Below are 17,434 nucleotides of genomic sequence, written 5' to 3'. Positions count from 1 at the left end.
TTCCATAACATAACCCCTAGGGAGGATTCTCAGATAAACATTATTATTTCCCGACTATATCCCTGTTAAAAATAGGATTGACGTGAATAATCAGCCCAGTGCTTAAAGATTATTCAGAGAAGAAAAATGAGGTAAAATACATGGGTTTATTTAAAATTCAAAAATCATTAAAAATGATACAGTAAAATAATGCCTTGTTAGTGAAAGATTGAGTATTTAAAAAGAGTCCATTGTATCTTACATATAGCTGTGATGTCACGGCAGTGATGCTTCTTAGCAGCCTTCCATCAGCTTCCTTGTGAGAATGGTAGAGCCTTCTATCTCCCATGAGCCGTGGCCAGCTTATATACGGTTTTGCCTTGGCTATCACTCACCTACTCGTGACTAAACATGGTTCTACAGTGAGCTTCAGAACCCAATATACAACTCATTTCCAATCTTGGTTTTGCATGATGCAATTATCAATAGTTGAATATGAGCTTTAAGTTGTAATGGATATTTGCACATAGCTTGAAACACTCTCATGGCTTTACTATGGATATTTTAGTTCACCATATGTCCTGGCAGCCTGTAATGTATATGTCTCCTTGTCAAGGTTGCAACTAATTACAGTTCTAGCTAGGAGAAAACAGCCTTGAACTGTCATACTGAATAATTACCAACAGGTGGTCGGCCAGCTTTTTCAAAATCAATTCGTACTCTAAAATTTAACCCTGTACATTCAAACCATAATGGCTTAAATGTAAGATTCATTACAAATATTCATGAATCTTTATTATTTTACAATCCCCCCTGAAATGAATTTTTGAGGAATCCCTGGAAATCATAATTAATTTTCTCACCATTCGTATCACATTCATTCTTTTGAAGATCCTGGGCCAACACCTTGATTGGCAACCAACCAACATGAAGCTTTTTGTCAAAGAGTCGTGTTTGCATCTTAGCATTTCTCTTAGGATATAATCTTCTTTCTTCATCTCTATTTTCATATTCTTATATATCTTTTGCACATTGCAATAACTTGACAGATAATGCAAACCAAAACTAATAAAAATATGATTATAATAGGAATAAATAAAATATTCCCTACTGCTGTCTTCACAGAAGGCTGTGACCAAGTTTGTACTGATTTTCAAAAACGTTTCCACCAAGTTTTACCTGACATTGCATTCCATTCGTGTTCAATATCATCCAGTTTACCTTGTCCACGCCGGAATATAATTTCTGCTTCCTTTAATTGTTTTGTTAATGAATCTAGCAATCCTTTATCCTTCTTTATTTCACTTGTCCACATATCCCAAGGGAAATCTTTAACCTGTGATAAATTGAATTGTACTGGGGATACCGTTAAGTTTCTCTTTCCTATAGAAGTGATATTGAAATTTCCTTCCTTCTTTGAAATAGATCTCACATTTCATTCTATACAATACAATCCCATAGGTAAATTTGACTTATGTACACAAGTAGGATAGAAAGCAGAAACAGCTTCTGTCTCAGACATGTTATCACAAATCTTATTTGGGCTTACTGGGGTCACCAGATCACGTAGTGTCTGTACAGTCTCTATTCTGGCATGACAAGAGGAATGATTATGGAAACATGAATGATAGATCACCTTATCCTGTCCAGGTAAACACATCGCCTTAGAAGCAAAATGTAAACATGAAGAGATGTCTAATTGTTCAGTGTTCACTCCATCAAATGCAAAATCTGTGTACTGCAATTGATAAAACACTAATTGTGTATTACTGACAAGAACCCCCAAAACTGTTGCAGGAACAATCGTTCCTTCCCTTCCGATCACTGGGATTAGTGATGTTCCTACACAAATGTTTTGTTCACATCCTAACCACTTATTTACACACAAATATGTGTGATTTAATGCATAATTATACTCTGCAGGTAAATTCCTCAGTATTTTGTAGGATTGTCCAGCAAACAGGTCCAAAATTTAAAAGTAAAAAATCTTTTCTTTATTTCATTGTAGTTAAAATTCCATTATGTCAAGTACACAAAGCTTAGAGCAGGAGGACGCGTTTCGGATATCACATCCTTATTCTGTCTCTATACAGAACATAATGAAACAAGCCTTTTAACCTCATAATGATGGCCATACGACTTAAAGCGGCGGAAAAACAGGGTGCTTATTCTATTCCGACGCTTTAAGATGTCAGGCCGAAAAAAGCCTGTAGCACCCCCCAGCGACCAAAAATGTTGGGAATTTCAGCTACTGGGGGTAGCTGAGACCCACCCAGATTATGAGTCGGGGTGGTTTTTTTTGGACCCCGATAATGTGATCGCCGGTATACACCGTATACTGACGATCACGTAAAAAAAAAAGAAATGGCTGGTAAAACTGATTTCTTTTTCATCTGACGTGATCAAACATGCCAGATGAGAAAGAAATTTAAACTCCTAGTGCCCCCAATACCCCAGTACTGGAGAATACCACCACCCACACCACCCCCTCCGGAACATTCAAAATGGCACCGAAGCGCACCGAAAACTGCCGCCGGCTCTGCATTAATTTCCTTCCGATCTAAAGTGATCAAAGATTTCAGGTCAGAGGGAAATGTCCTCCCCCTGAACCCTCCTCCGGTACACCGGAGCCCTCTGGTCCGCCGGACCCCTCCGGTTTTCCAGAGATTTTCCCCCATCCGGAGCATGCAAGATGGCGACGCGCACAGCAGCACGCCGGCCGCTCTGCTCCTCTCATTTCTGTCGCATGTGACACGTCACATGCGACCGAAAAGTCGTCCCCAGGTCCTGCCAGGTCATACCCAATCACCCCCCCGTCACCCCCCTTCCCCCTGTCTTCCCCGGTACCTGGATGTTGCTCCGGTCCCCGTGATGATCCCTCCTCCTCTTTCTGGAAAGCTGGTGGCGCATGTGCAGACAGCGGCTGTCAGCTGGCTCCTTGCAATCAGGGACGCTGACTTCACTGCTGCTCATGCTGCTGTACTGTGGACCGGGGGAGCATGAGTGCAGTAATCTGCAGCCACACTCCTCACATGGAGGGCCTGCTGTTCTAGAAAATGGGGGGCATGTTCTCTGAGCGTGCCTCTCATATTCTGGTATGAGGTTACTGCAGGTCACTCTGCCCTAGGTTGGACCGGGGCAGTGTGAGTGCTGTATTCTCAGATTACTGCACCTACACTGCTCACATGAAGAGCTTGCTCTTCCAAAAAATGGGAGATACGTTCCCTGAGCGTGCCCCCCCCATATTCTAGAAGGTCCAGAGTCGTCGTGGGACCTCCAAAATGGATTACAGTGGGACAGAATTTTTTATTTTCAATAAATTGGTGAGAGAGGGAATGTCTTGGGGAGCATTTTTTCAAATAACATTTTTTTGTTGTCTTTATTTTTTTCTATTACTGACTGGGTTCGTGATGTCGGGTATCTGTTTAGATGCCATGACACCACAATCCTCAGGGCTTGATGCCAGGTGACATTACAGCTGGTATCAACCCTGTATATTACCCCGTTTGCCACCACTCCAGGGCATCTAATGGATGCGCCACTTCTGGGGCAGCTGCAGCCTGCAATTTTTAGGCTGGGAAAGGCCAAATAACCATGGCCCTTCCTACCCTGATAATACCAGACCACAGCTGTCTGCTTTACCTTGACTGGTTATCCAATTTGAGGGGGGCCCCAGATATATTTTTTTTAATTATTTCAAAATAATTATAAAAAACAGCCTGGGGTGACCTCCAAATTGGATCACCAGCCAAGGTGAAGCTGCCAGCTGTGGTTTACATGCTGCAACCGTCTGCTTTACCCTAGCTGGCTATCAAAAATGACCCCACGTCATTTTCTTTAATTATTTATTTATATTTGAGCTAAATACAAGGCACAACACAATGAAAGTCACTAATGGGCACCATCTTAGAATATGCAGGGGGTAGGACATTATATATGTGTTAGACATCTATCCATCCATCCATCCTAGCTCTTTAGGCTGTGCACCCACAATCAAGATTTGCAGCGTTTTGGATGCCGAGTGTTGTCACTGCGTCCATAACGCTACGTTGTGCAGTACAAGCACTGCGTCCTAGACACAGTGTCGCTGGATTGTGGGCAAGTAGCCTAAAAGTGAGAAATTTGGCGCTACAGCAACATTTTTGTGAAGTACCTGTAGATTCAAAATTCTCACTGTACCCCTGAATAGAGTGCTTGAAGGGTCTAGTTTCCAAAATGGTGTCACTTGTGGGTGTTTCTGCTGTATAGGTGCCCTAGGGGCTCTGCAAATGCGACATGTTGCCTACAATTTATTTCAACTTTTACAAAATTCAAATCATGCTCCTTTTGTTCCGAGCCCTACTTTTTGTCCAAACAAAGGTTTTTTAGCCACATGTGGGGGTATCAGTGCGATAATAACAAATTGGATAAACTGTGTGGTCCATTTTTTGGTCTTTCCTCTTGAAAAAAGGAGGAATTTGGTGCTAAAGCAACATTTTTCTGAAAAAAATTTAATTTTCAATATGACTACCTAAAGTTATCAAATTCTATGAAGTACCTGTGGTTTCAAAATGCACACTATACCCCTAGATAAAATCCTTGAGGGGTCTAGTTTCCAGAATGGGGTTACTTGTGGGGGAGCTCCACTGTTTAGGCACCTCAGGGGTCTCCAAACGCAACAGAGCGTTCGCTAATGATTCCTGCCAATTTTGTAGTCAAATGGCGCTCCTTTCCTTCCAAGCCCTGCCATGCACCCAAACAGTTGATTTCCATTACATATGAGCAGGGCCGGACTGGGACTGAAATTCAGCCCTGGAACTCAAACCAAAGCAGCCCACATGCAAAAATCGGGCCGCTCACCGGACCCCGCCGCTATAGTGGCGGCCGGCGGGTGGCGGCAGCCACAAAATAATTTTAAACAGCAGGCAGTGCGGGCAGGGCCGGCTCCAGGTTTTTGTGGGCCCCGGGAGGAAGAGTCCCAGTGGGCCCCATCCACATGCAGACACACACATACGTACACATACATATACATATTTAAAGACAAACTCACAAAAATACATATAGAACTGACACATCTATTCAGTCATATACACTGACATACATAGATACACATCATACATGCATACAGACACACACAGCTCTGCTGCATACATACACACATAGCTCTGCTACATACATACACACATAGCTCTGCTACATACATACACACATAGCTCTGCTACATACATACACACATAGCTCTGCTCCATACATACACACATAGCTCTGCTACATACATACACACATAGCTCTGCTGCATACATACACACATAGCTCTGCTACATACATACACACATAGCTCTGCTGCATACATACACACATAGCTATGCTACATACATACACACATAGCTATGCTACATACACACATAGCTCTGCTACATACATAGCTCTGCTACATACATAGCTCTGCTACATACATACACACATAGCTCTGCTACATACATAAATCTGCTACATACATACACATAGCTCTGCTACATACATACACACATAGCTCTGCTACATACATGCATAGCTCTGCTACATACATACACACATAGCTCTGCTATATACATAGCTCTGCTACATACATACATAAATCTGCTACATACATACACATAGCTCTGCTACATACATACACACATAGCTCTGCTACATACACGCATAGCTCTGTAGATACATGCACACATAGCTCTGTTACATACATAGCTCTGCTAAATACATGCACACATAGCTCTGTTACATACATAGCTCTGCTACATACATAGCTCTGCTACATACATGCACACATAGCTCTGCTACATAAACGCATAGCTCTGCTACATACATGCACACATAGCTCTGTTACATACATAGCGCTGCTACATACATGCACACATAGCTCTGTTAATACATAGCTCTGCTACATACATACACACATAGCTCTGCTACATACACGCATAGCTCTGCTACATACATGCACACATAGCTCTGTTACATACATAGCTCTGCTACATACATACACACATAGCTCTGCTGCATACATACACACATAGCTCTGCTACATACATACACACATAGCTCTGCTGCATACATACACACATAGCTCTGCTGCATACATACACACATAGCTCTGCTACATACATACACACATAGCTCTGCTGCATACATACACACATAGCTCTGCTACATACATACACACATAGCTCTGCTACACACATAGCTCTGCTACATACATACACACATAGCTCTGCTACATACATACACACATAGCTCTGCTACATACATACACACATAGCTCTGCTGAATACATACACACATAGCTCTGCTACATACATAGCTCTGCTACATACATACACACATAGCTCTGCTACATAAATCTGCTACATACATACACATAGCTCTGCTACATACATACACACATAGCTCTGCTACATACATAGCTCTGCTACATACATACATAAATCTGCTACATACATACACATAGCTCTGCTACATACATACACACATAGCTCTGCTACATACACGCATAGCTCTGCTACATACATGCACACACAGCTCTGTTACATACATAGCTCTGCTACATACATGCACACATAGCTCTGATACATACATAGCTCTGCTACATACATGCACACATAGCTCTGTTACATACATAGCTCTGCTACATACATACACACATAACTCTGCTACATACACGCTTAGCTCTGCTACATACATGCACACATAGCTCTGTTACATACATAGCTCTGCTACATACATGCACACATAGCTCTGTTACATACATAGCTCTGCTACATACATACACATAGCTCTGCTGCATACATACACACATAGCTCTGCTACATACATACACACATAGCTCTGCTGCATACATACACACATAGCTCTGCTGCATACATACACACATAGCTCTGCTACATACATACACACATAGCTCTGCTACATACATAGCTCTGCTACATACATACACACATAGCTCTGCTACATACATAAATCTGCTACATACATACACATAGCTCTGCTACATACATACACACATAGCTCTGCTACATACATGCATAGCTCTGCTACATACATACACACATAGCTCTGCTACATACATAGCTCTGCTACATACATACATAAATCTGCTACATACACACATAGCTCTGCTACATACATACACACATAGCTCTGCTACATACACGCATAGCTCTGCTACATACATGCACACATAGCTCTGTTACATACATAGCTCTGCTACATACATGCACACATAGCTCTGTTACATACAGAGCTCTGCTACATACATGCACACATAGCTCTGTTACATACATAGCTCTGCTACATACACACATAGCTCTGCTACATACACGCATAGCTCTGCTACATACATACACACATAGCTCTGCTACATACATACATGAATCTGCTACATACATACACATAGCTCTGCTACATACATACGCACACGTGGCTCTGAGGGGCCCACACACGCGGCTCTGGGGGGCCCACACACACGGAACGGGGAACATGGAGGGCACATACCGCTCAGGTCACGGTGGAGAGGGGGCCCACACAGCGCCGGAGAGAAGAGCTGTGCTGGGGGTCGCTGGCTGGCACTGCAACTCCTTCATCTGTGGGACTGAGCAGACCGGTCGGTAGCTCCGCCCACAGATGAAGTTCAAACGAGGAAGTCTGCGCGCCTTAAAGGGACGGCGCTGCAGATTCCTGGCAAGGACTGCGGACCCCCGGAACTCGGCCCGGGGGCAGCAGAACTAAGGCGAGGGGGCCCCGGCCAAGGGGCACCAGAACTGACGAGGCCGAGTGGGCCCCCCGGCTCTCCAGGGCCCCGGCATTTGCCCAGGTATGCCGCGTGCACTGCTGACGCCGGCCCTGAGTGCGGGAGAGGCGGAGGGCGGCCCCCCCACCCCTCCACCGGCCAGCCCACCGGGAGAAGTCCCACCCCTCCCGCCTGTCAGTCCGGGCCTGCATATGAGATATCGGTGTACTCAGGAGAAATTGCACAATAAATTTTATGGTGCATTTTTTTCCTGTTACCTTTGTGAAAAAAATCTACTTGGTTGAAGTAACAATTTTGTGGCAAAATTTTTTTTTTATTATTTTCATGGCTCAATGTTATAAAATTCTGTGAAGCACCTGGGGGTTCAGGGTACTCACCAAACATCTAGATAAATTCCTTGAGGGGGTCTATTTTCCAAAATGTGGCCACATGTTGGGGAGCTTCACTGTATAGGCACCTCAGGGGCTCTCCGAACGCAACATGGCGTTCGCTATTGATTCCAGCCAATTTTGCAGTCAAATGGCACTCTTTTCCTTCCGAGCCCTGCCGTGTGACCAAATAGTTGATTTCCACCACATATAAGGTATCACCAAACTCAAGAGAAATTGCACAATACATTTTATGGTGATTTTTTTTCATTTACCCTTGTGAGAAAAAAAAGCTACCTGGTTGAAGTAACAATTTTGTGTTAAAATTTTATTTTTTTATTTTCATGGCTCAACGTTATAAAATTCTGTGAAGCACCTGGGGGTTCAGGGTACTCACCAAACATCTAGATAAATTCCTTGAGGGGCCTAGTTTCCAAAATGGGGTAACTTATGGGGGATTTCTGCTATTTACGTACCTTAGGGGCCCTACAAATGCGACATGGTGCCCGTAATCTTTTTCAGCCAAACTTCATTTCCAAAATTCAAATATTGCTCCTTACGTTCCAAGCCCTCCCAATTGTCCAAACAAAGGTTTCTTACCACATGTGAGGTATCACCACGCTTATAAGAAAATGGGTAACAAACGTTGGGGTCCAATTTTTTTATTACCTCTTGAAAAAGAGAAAATTGATGCTAAAACAACATTTTTGAGAAAAAAAATGAAAATTTTCAATATGACAACATAATGTTATCAAAATCTGTGAAGTACCTGTGGGTCCAAAATGCTCACTATACCCCTAGCGAGAAGCCTTGAGAGGTCTAGTTTCCAAAATGGCATCACTTGTGAGGGGTTTCTGCTGTTTAGGTACCTTAGCGGACCTGTAAATGCAACATGGTGCCCACAATCTATTTCAGCCAAATTTGCTTTCCAAAATTCAAATATTGCTCCTTCTGTTCTGGGTCCACCCATTTGTCCAAACGGAAGTTTCTTACCACATGTGGGGTATCGGCGCGCTCATAAGAAAGTGGGTAACAAGTTTTGGGGTCCATTTTGTTCTGTTCTTTCTTCTAAAAGTGAATTAATTTGGGGTAGAGCAACATTTTTAGGTAAAATTCTTTGTTTTGCTTTTTTTTATTCCACATTGCTTTAGTTCCTGTGAAGCACCTGAAGGGTTAATAAACTTCTCGGATGTGGTTTTGATTACTTTGGGGGGTGCAGTTTTTAGAATGGTGTCACTTTTGGGTATTTTCTGTCACCTAGGCCTCTCAAAGTGACTTCAAATGTGATGTGGCCCCTAAATAAATTGTAAATTTTGATGTAAAAATGATAAATTGCTAATAAACTTTGAACTCTACTAACTTCCTAACAAAAAATTGTTTACAAAATTGCGCTGATGTAAAGTAGACGTGTGGGAAATGTTATTTATTAACTATTTTGTGTCACAGAACTCTCTGGTTTAACGCTATAAAAATTCAAAAGTTGAAAATTGCTAATTTTTCAAACTTTTTGCCAAAATTCAATTTTTTTTTATTGTCCAAAATTTGGTACTAACATGAAGTCCAATATGTGACGAAAAAAACATTCTCAGAATCACCGGGATCCGTTGAAGCGTTCCAGAGTTATAATCTCATGAAGTAACACTGTTCAGAATTGCAAAATTTGGTCTGGTCATTAAGGTGAAAATTAGCTCCGTCACTAAGGGGTTAAAAGCACAAGTAAACAGGACATGAGGTCACAATAGCAGTGGCAAATTGAATTAATTAATCAAACATCATGTATGTGCAAAGGGGAACAGGAAAAAAGAGAAAAAAAAAAGGAAAAACAAATCAATAAAGAAGCATTAAATCAATTTTAAGCTTGAGACCTGCAGGTGATCTCGTTTTTATGTCCAAAATCCAATGTGCTTCTTTACGTAGTAAAATGTTTTTTTATAATACCCCCTCTACGTGGTAACAGAATTTTTTCCAAAGCATTCCCCTGTAAACCATCAAGGTTACCACCATGAACACTCAAAAAATGTTGTGAAGCTACCGATAGATTTCTGGTAGCCGCATTAGAAATCTCATAAACATGTTCTGAGATGCGTTTTCTGAGTGTTCTGGTGGTATACCCTATATACTGCATACGGCAAATAGTACAGGAAATCATATAAACTAAGTTGGATGTCCCACAATTAATAAATGTTTTTATATCAAATTTGCGACCATTTGAGTAAGATTCAAAAGAGGTGATATTTGGCATGAATCTACACAAACCACATGCCTTTTTCCCACATTTAAACAAACCCCTAATGGGAAGCCAGTTTTTCTCATCAGACCCGTTTTTATTGAACCTCTTCAAATGGTCGCTTGGTGATAAAATTGCCCTTAGCGTAATGTTCCTTTTTGGTACGAATTTTATGCCATTACACAGTATTTTTGTTAATGTCTCATCTGTATTTAGAACTGGAAGAAATTTTTTTTATATAATGAATGATTTCAAAATAATTTTTACTATATTTTGTGGAAAAAATAGTTGAGAAGAACTCACTTGAGTGTTTTTAGGTTGACTTTTATTTTTCAAATAAAGGTCTCTATCTTTAAGTTGTGTTTTTATTTTAGCTTTTTCTAAATTATTTTTTGAATACCCCCTAGCTATAAATCTACCATTGATTTTATATATTTTTTTCCCTCTCACCTTATAACTCCCCTGCTACATGTTTACCAAAAACGCACAAGGTAAAATTATCCCCCAGTTTTCGTCCAATTGTATCGGGAATAGGTTCTATTACTGAGTACTTCTCTACTTGGCTTGATTACCATCTGCAGTCCTTGGCTAGGGCATCCTCAGGTTTTGTGCAAAACAGCAAACATGTATTAAATCTACTCAAAAATAATAAATGGGATTCTGATAATTGCTGGATCACAGTGGACGTTTGCATACTGTACACATCCATTCCTCACTACCTAGCCCTGTTGTCGTTAAAAATGCACCTGTCAAAATATTCAAATTATTCTTTGGATTTACAGCAGTACATTCTTGATGTTACCTCTTTTCTTTTAAAAAACAATTATTTTTTGTATATGGGAGATTTTTTTTTTATAAATTATAATTTTTATTGATTTTAAAAAGCAAACAAATCTTATTATTAAATCAATTATTTTTCCATCAATCTTGCCATATAAGGGCTTGTTTTTTGCAGGACGAGTTGTACTTTTAAATGAAACCATAAGTTTTACCATATAGTGTACTGGAAAATGGCAAAAAAATTCCAAGTGCGGAAAAATTGCAAAAAAGTGTGATCGTACAATAGATTTTGGGATATTTTATTCACTGTGTTCACTATATGGTAAAACTGATGTATCCATGGGATGCCTGAGGTCGGTGCGAGTTTGTAGACACCACGTGTATAGGTTTACTTGTATCTAAGGAGTTAAAAAAATTCACAAGCTTGTCCAAAAAAAGTGGCGCACGTTTTGCACCATATTCCAAAACCCATAGCCTTCTCATTTTTCGAAATCTGAGACTCAGTGATGGCTTATTTTTTGCGTCTCGACCTGACGTTTTTAACGGTACAATTTTGATCACATGCTATTGCATTTTGCGCAAAATTTGTGGCGACCAAAAAAAACGTAATTTTGGCGTTTGGAATTTTTTTGCCGCTACGCCATTTACTGATCAGATTAATTGATTTTATATTTTGATAGATCGGGCATTTCTGAACGTGGCGATACCAAATGTGTATATTTTTTATTTTTTTAACCCTTTAATTTTCAATGGGGTGAAAGGGGGGTGATTTGAACTTTTAGTTTTTTGGGTTTTTTTTAAAAAACTTTTTTTTTTACTTTTTTTTTTTTTTAATTTTACTAGTCTCCCTAGGGGGCTATAGTGATCAGCAATCCGATCACTCTTATCTATTTGCTGATCACAGCTATACAGCTGTAAACAGCAGATACAGTCACTTCCTGTTTCACCCTGCTCCGAGCCAGGTGAAAACGAAAGTGAAACTTCGTAGCTGCAGGCGTCATCACAAGACCCTGTGCTACAATGGCAACCACAGAAAGTCACGTGATCATGTCACATGACTTCCGGTGGGGGCGGGGTAACTGTCATGGCGGCGCCCATATACATATCGCTGCCAGATTTTGGCAAAGAAATGTAAGGGGTTAATGGCCGCGGGTGGAAGCGATTCCACCCGCGGCTAGCAGGCACACATGTCAGCTGTTGAAAACAGCTATGTGTGCGGATCGCCGCCGCCTGCCCACGGCAGGGGGCGGGGATTAACAGCACATGATCCATGACGTACCCAGTACGTCATGGGTTGTTAAGGGGTTAATACCTCACGGAAACCCTTATAACTAACTATATGAATGAATTTGCAACCATCCTGTTAAACTCTCCTTATCCCCCCCCCTCTGAACCCTCCTCTACTCAAACCCACTCCTATCCAGTCACCTTCAACCCCCACCTCCAATCCTCCAAGTGTACCTCCTAATTTCTCAGAGTGATACCACGCCGACTCCTTAAATGGTGACATTAAGCATTCTATTTCCTCCGAATTGAAGTAGGTTATAATAAACTCCCTCCACTTTTTGAAGTGCCTGCCCAATCGTCCCGACTTCCTTCTAGCATCAAGGCTTTCTAACTCCATCAGCCGCTTTATGTGGATTATTACTTCTTCGAACGAGGGTACTTTTGACTCCAACCAATATTTCAGTATCATCCTCTTTGTTGCAAGTATGATTATATGTATAAGTAAAGGGGGATGTCTTCTCCTCCTGCCCTCAACGCTCACCCCTTCCCACGCATGGAACAGAACCAGAGTAGAGAAAGAGTTTGATGTCCCAGAGTTTAGCAACACACTTTGATACTTGGGCCCACAGTGGCTCAAGGTGGGGACACAGCCACAATCCATGGTAGAGATCCGTTGCTTCTAAATTACATTTCGGACAATGAGTAATCCTCTCAGGATTCTCAAGCTTTCTGGGCAAATTGAATGCATTGATCGCCCGATGCATCACTTTAAACTGAGTCTCCCACCACTGTTCACTCAGTATTGCCTTTCGTAGGGCCCTCCCTGATCTTTGTTCCAATGTCTGGGTCCCCTAGTTGCTTTTCCCATGGCTTAAAGAAACTCTCTGGCTGATAGCCAGTCAACTCGTCTCGCATTGCCCCATATAGAGATGAAATTGACGAGGACGTTTGTGCCAACTTGACCAGGCCATTAAATGTATTAAGTGACACCTCCGACGATATGTCTTGCAATTGAGCCATAAACTTATGCTTCACCTGATCATACTGGATTATTTGGTTAGGATTCAACCCATAATTGCCTACCAATTCTTCACTCCCCAACCATCTTGGCTCAGAAGGATGAAAAAGATGGGAGACACTCTGTATACCTTTCGGCCTTCATTCTTCAAATAGTTTATTGCTAATTCCCTGGCTGAACTCTGGATTATCCCATAGGGGTAGATATTTAGAAATTTTATATGCAAACTTGTAATGCTTCCTCACTGCCCTCCAGGCTGCTATCGTATCCTTAAACAGAGAAGACTGCTTAATTTTTTGGGGTAGATTAGCTTGACTGGTGTGATGAAGGGCCTTTAAATCCCATTGAAACGCATAATCTCTCTCAACTCAAAGGGACACGTGTTTCTGTGAGCCATGAATCCAATCTATCCAATACCTGGACAAACAGGCCAGATTCTAACCCCTAACATTTGGTAGGTTTAATCCCCCATTATCCTTTGATGCAGTCAGCTTCCTTATACCAATGCAAGCTCATTTCCCCCTCCACACAAACCTCAGGAAACTTCTATTAAGAAGTTCAACATCCTTATGTCTCAAGAGCAAAGGTAGAGTTTGGATATGATACATCAACTTAGACATGGACATCATCTTAATTAATTGTGCTCTGCCCATGATGTTCATTGGGAGGTCCTGCTATCTCTGGAGGTCCTGAACTATTTGATTTATAAGAGGCGGGAAGTTTAGGTTATATAAAGAAGTCTGCCCCTTACCAATTCTAATGCCCAGATATGTAATGTATGATCTTGCTATAGAAATATGCTCACACTGGCCACCCTCCTGCAAATGAGCCTTCCCATTGCTAAGGTACAGCAATTCACATATAGTTGGGTTAATTTTAAAGCCTGAGTAGCTTCCGTATTCTCGCAATATTTCCAATATAAGTGGTACCTGGGTTTTAGGATCAGAGAGAAACAACAGTACGTCGTCGGCAAAGAGTGACGCCTGTATTCGCATCTTATTTATGAGGATCCCTTGAAAAGTGCGATGGTCAGTTAACAGCCTTGCCAGGAGCCCCAAAGCCAGGTTGAAGAGAAGTGGTGAAAGGGGACAGCCCTGCCTATTCCCCCTATGCAAATGAAAGGGAATCGAGAGGAAACCTGGAATATAAACCTGTGCTCTAGGATTTGTATAAATCTCACGTACCACATTGTAGAAAGACACCGAGAATAGCATTGTGTCTGAAACTCTATAGAGCCAAGGCCACTCCACATTATCGAAGGCCTTCTCGGCATCTATTGTTAATAATGCTGGAGTCTCATTGACCAGATCCTTAGAGCTCACCCTATCAAGGCCCAATAAAACTTTACGAATATTTTGCATCGCTGATCTATTTTTAATGAAACCTGCTTGAGCTGGGTATATTAAATGTGGCAGGATTATGGCTAAGCGGTTAGCCATTATTTTTGAGAGTAACTTTATGTCCAAATTAATGAGTGAAATTGGCCGGTAAGAGCCTGGGGATAGCGGATCCTTACCCTGTTTCAGAATTAATTTTATATAGGCTAGGTTGCGAAAAGACGCTTCACCCTCCAGGACATTGTTGTATATTTCTAACAAGATAGGAGAGGTCTCATCTACCATCGTCTTGTAGAATTCAGCCGTGAACTTGTCTGGCCCTGGCGCTTTGTTGTTCTGCATACTTTAGAGAGTGCCAACTACCTCTTCCCCTGAAATTCTAGTGTTCAAAAAAGTACGTTGTTCCTCTGTGATCCTAGGAAGGGTCATATTAGTCAAAATATTGTTATCTCGAATTGTGACTTATATGTCCCCCGTATATAGTTCCTTGAAATATGCCCCCACTATTTCGATTATCTTCCCAGAATCATTGTGTACCTCACCCGCACGATCCCTCATTTGCATAGGTTCTTGCAGTGTCCCTCTAATTTTTACCAGGTTGGCCATCAGTTTACCCGCCTTATTCCCAAATCGATGAAGGGTCGCCTCCTGGGCTGTTTTTATTATTTGTTCCCTCCTTACTGCCCACCTGTTAAAAGCCCCCTGCTCCAGCAACCAAACATCCCTATGGGCTTTGTCTGGGTTTTCCTGAAAGGACGTATAAGCCTGCCTCAACTTTAAGGAAGTTTCAATAAATTTGGTCTGAATTTTCTTCCTCATTGGGGAAACATAACCTATTATTTTGCCCCTTAGGGCCGCTTTTGCCGTGTCCCACAATAGCATCGGAGTATCTCGATGCTGTCTATTGTGATCCACAAACTCGGACCACCACTCTTTCAGTCTCAGTGAGAACTCCTCGTTTTCATAAAGGAAGGTTGGATATCTCCAAAGATAGTCTGAGTCTCTGGGGAAAGCATCTGTCAAATCAATCACCACCGGTGCATGGTCCGATATTACTAAGTCTCCCACCTCCACTACCTCCAGATTGCTCAACAGCCCTCCAGAGATGAGAAAGTAGTCAATGCGGGACCATGTATTGTTTGCGTGCGAGTAATAAGTATACTCTCTATCCTGGGGATGCAAGCATCTCCAGGCGTCTTTTAGAGCTGTAGACATCAACAGAGGGCCCATGACCCTATCTTGACTACGATGATATTTAGGATTTCCACCCGGGAATTTTCTATCCTCCTGTACAGAGGCCACTGAATTAAAATCTCCTCCTACTAGTGGGTGTTCCAGAATTTTAATTTCAAGGTGGTGAAAAAAGGGTTTGTTATTATCATTCGGAGCGTAAACATTAAAGATGTTATACAACTTCCCTCCCGCTTCCAGAGCCAGAAATAAAACCCTGCCCTCCTTATCCATATATTGATCAGTAACCTGGTGTTGTAGTTTTTTATTTATTAGTGTTATCACCCCCGCTTTCTTTTTTACTGAAGGGACCCCGTAAGCTTTCCCTACCCATAACTTGCACATTCTCTGTATATCCTTTCCCTTCGAAATGTGTTTCTTCCAAGAGTGCTATGTCAGGTTTGAAGTGACTGAGATGTCGCAATATTTTAAGCCTATTTTGTTTGGAACGTAGCCCCTTAACATTCCAAGTAATTATCCGCATATTTGCCCCGATGACAAAGAGTATTACTGCTGTAGCCTTTCATTTTGCCAATATCGCCTACCAATGAACCAATACTAAACCTAATCTTAACAGAACAGTCTAAACCACTGTTTATAACCAACATAATTTCCCCACAGCCTCCAATACACTTCACTTTTTTCCAACCATGACCCTGAGATCAGTCAAACCTCCAAACTTTTCCATGTAACAACCTTCGTAAGAGGATATTCACACCACCGTGGCGGAGAGGGAGAGAGGAAGAGAGAGAGGGAGAGAGCGAAAAAGAGAGGTAGAGAAAATAAAAATATAATAGGGAGAAAGCAAAAGAACGAGAGGTAAGATGGGAAGAGAGGGAGAGGTAGAAAAAGAGAAATAGGGGAAGGAAGAGAGAAAGGGAGTAAAAGAAAGGGAGAAAGAAGTAGAGGTCTAGCGAGATAGGGAGAGAAAAATAAAAGAGAAAGAGGGAGAGAGAAATAAAAGAGAAAGAGGAAGGGACAAAGAGAGGGAGGGAGGGTGGGAGAGAAAAATGGGGAGCGAGAGAAGGGGGGAGAGTAAGAGAGGAAGAGGGGGAGAAAGAGAAGGAGAAAAAGGGAGAGAGAGGGAGATAGAGAGGGAGATGGTGAGAAAAGCAAAAAAAAAAAAAAAAAAAAGAGATCACTCCCTTCCTGCCCCGCGTTACCACCTCAATGTACAAAGACTTTCATAACCTCCCCATAACCAATGGACAGTGTTCCTGTACAATTGTCCACACATATAAAGGAGTACTCCTACCCCCAAATTCAATCGAAAACTCTGCTGGGTCAGAGTCTCTCTCAGCTGGTTTTGTGCTGCCTACCGGGATGATTCTTCCCCTTCGATGCTGCCGGCGTAGACCTCTCCGAAGCTCCTCCCGCCGAACCCTTCTCAGATGAATTGTTATGGCCAGACCCTGGGGATTTTCTGGAACCAGGTGGACTGATCATATTCCCCACATAGGTTTCCGCCTCTTTCAGGCTCGTGAAAGAGTGGGAGGAACCATCTTG

The 17,434-nt window shown here is 41.9% G+C and overlaps 1 pseudogene; it reads left to right on the top strand.

Annotated features, from left to right (window-relative positions):
- LOC142313124 (uncharacterized) overlaps positions 1-17,434 on the top strand; it is a 157,239-nt pseudogene that overhangs the window by 31,595 nt on the left and 108,210 nt on the right.

The sequence above is a fragment of the Anomaloglossus baeobatrachus genome, chromosome 5, assembly GCF_048569485.1.
Source record: "Anomaloglossus baeobatrachus isolate aAnoBae1 chromosome 5, aAnoBae1.hap1, whole genome shotgun sequence".
NCBI classification, from domain to species: domain Eukaryota; kingdom Metazoa; phylum Chordata; class Amphibia; order Anura; family Aromobatidae; genus Anomaloglossus; species Anomaloglossus baeobatrachus.
The sequence above is the reverse complement of the archived record's forward strand: the minus strand, read 5'-3'. Positions and strand labels throughout refer to the sequence as shown.